Genomic DNA, 2875 nt, shown 5'->3' on the forward strand with positions numbered 1-2875 from the left:
GTGCTCCCTCTACTCAACACTCTCTTTTTATAACATAGAGTTCCTCCCTCCTCAAATAGCAGTAGAGGCCAACTCCGCCCCTCAGCTCTTATCTGAGGGTAGTCTTGTTCTTACAGCACATTGGAAACATCCTGCAAAACGTATGCTACTCAGGGCTGCTGCTGTGTAGACCAGGGATGGGCAACTGGAGGCCCGGGGGCTGCAGACGGCCCGCACCCTCACTTGAAGTGGCCCTCAGTACAACTAAACACTATTGTTTACTGCAGCGTACTCTTAACTTTAACACTTATCTGCTGTACTCTACTGCCCTTACTTTTTAACCATGCAATGTCTGACTTGTGCTTTTTATTATTTTTATCCATTTTCTTATCCTGCTGTATCTTATTTGATCTTATTTGTATTTTTATTTCTATTTCCCTATTTTAATTGACTGTTTTTACTGTTTTCAATTGTGTCTTGCTGTTTTTAATGTTTATGTAGAGCACTTTGAATTACCTTGTGTTGAATTGTGCTATACGTGTATATATAAGGCAAGGCAAGGCAAGGCAAGGCAAGTTTATTTACAAATAAACTTGCCTTGCCTTGCCTTACATGCATTTGAGCATGAAATCTTAAATGTGCAGTGTAAAAATGCACAAAATTACTTCTTGCAATTAATGTTGGTCTGCTGTTCTTGCACTGAAAAAAATAAATCACAGTAAGTGGTTATTTTTTATTTGCTTCAAACCTTTTGTATTCCTATTTATACTGTTATACATGCATTTGAGCATGAAATATGTTAAGTTACTGCACTGTAAATATGTTTAAATGGCAGTTTCATCCTATCTGGTTAAATGCACGGTCCTATATGTGGCCCTGTGGTAGTGTCCATGAAAAATTGTGGCCCCCTCCAGCATTTAAGTTGCTCTGTGATACTCACCTGCTGTTACTTGTAAATACAGAAAGTCAGGCTGTGAGGCAGCAACTATCCCTGTCAGGACCATGATGAATAAGTGCAGTGCATTTTAGCTGGTGGAATGAGACAGTATTTTCAACACTTCATTTGTCTCTTATTCCAGGCAATAAAAAAAGAATTTTGCTGCACAATATTTACATCGCAATACAGCAGCTTTGATCTGCTTCTGAGGCCTATTTGGACTGACCGCTGGCTGTTCATCAACCGTGCAAAGGTGTTATGAGTTGTGATGTTCCTTGCTAAGTAGATTTTTGCACCTGGGCCTGGTGAAGTTGAATGGAGTTGAACACATGCAAACAAATGCTTTTGTTCTTGAGGACAAAGCTGCCTGCTTGCTGCGGGCCTGCACTCATACACAGTCTGCTATTGTTTCCCCTTCATCGCTTCTTGTCACTCTTTATGTCAAAGTTTAATTAGGACAACGGGCTTTTGCAGGCTCATTTCTCACTTCAGCAACTTTCTAACACTTCATAATGAGAGAGAGACTCAAAGGGACAGCACGAAGGGGGGGTGGGAGCTTGGCAGGATGGATAAGTCGGAAAACAATATGAAATGCAAAGCATGGGCCCAGACCCATGCAAATAAGCAGGAACCTGTACTGGAGGGGATGAGTTCATTGCTCAAACAGTTTGAGGCATCAACACGGCCATAAGCACTCTAAAGAAGGGTATAAGTACAATGCAAAAAAGGTGTGTCTAAAAACAAGATAAAAACACTAAATCTGAGGGAAATGATCTTGCTGGATGGACAGATCATTTCACGTGACAAGATTTCTTAAATTAAAATCTTTAAGTTAAATCTAGAAATAAGCATGTTGAACACTTAAAATAAGAAATTAACTCTAAAACAAGACACAAAACACTTCTAAATCTAAAGTTTTTTTCCAGTTCATCGCTGCTTGCAGCTTTAATTTATTTTGTTTTAAGCGTTCGACATGCTTATTTCTAGGTTTAACAATCTTAATTTAAAAAATCTTGTCAAGTGAAATTATCTGTCCATGCAGCAACATTATTTCCTTCAGATTTAGTGTTTTTATCTGGTTTTTAGACACCTTTTTTGCAGTGTAGGTACAAGTATTTATGAGAATATCTAAACAAGCCACTGTTGTTTTAATCAAACCAATCACACAGGAGGAAGTAGTGACTTTGTCTGGGACTATTTCCAGCTCTAGTGAGTATTAATGGCACAGAGAGGTATATGTGGGTCAATAACTACATTGTGTGTGTGTGTGTGTGTGTGTGTGTGTGTGTGTGTGTGTGTGTGTGTGTGTGTGTGTGTGTTTGTGTGTGTGCGTGTGTGTGTGGAGCTGTAGATGCATCAGTCTGTAATACACACACAATACTTGTTAGGAGATACATTCACTGCTGGTTTGACTGTACACAGGAGATGTTCACATATGAAAAGATGTATCCTTTGAACCCTGTTAAAGTTTTTCCTAATCCAGTGTCAAAGGCTGTTATATGCTGTACAGACTGTAAAGCCCTCTGAGTTAGACTTTTCCTAGTTGGCTGTGCGTAAAGGTTCTTAAAGTCCCATCCCTTCTTTCAATTCCCATTTATATTAGCATAAAGCGTCATCGGAGTGGTAGTAATAACATTTAATTTTATTTGAAAAATTTCCGTTCCCACGTCACCTTCATTCATGTGGTGAATAATGTCATTTTACATTTTGCTCTTTTTTCTCAAAAACTATTTTGTTGCTTTGAAAAAATATGATCAAATCATCAATCAAAAGATCTGTATAAATTTAAATATTTTTTTATCTCATGCTGGGTTTCATACATTCATCTGACAAACACAAAACCTATAATAACTGCAGGATTTTTCTATTGGATTAGAGTTAAAGCAGATAAATTAATGCAATAAATGAATGCAATAATTCATTATATTTATTTTCATGTTTTTCAAACAGTGTTGAATC

Source organism: Centropristis striata, chromosome 2 (genome assembly GCF_030273125.1).
Source record: "Centropristis striata isolate RG_2023a ecotype Rhode Island chromosome 2, C.striata_1.0, whole genome shotgun sequence".
In the NCBI taxonomy this organism is placed as follows: Eukaryota; Metazoa; Chordata; class Actinopteri; order Perciformes; family Serranidae; genus Centropristis; species Centropristis striata.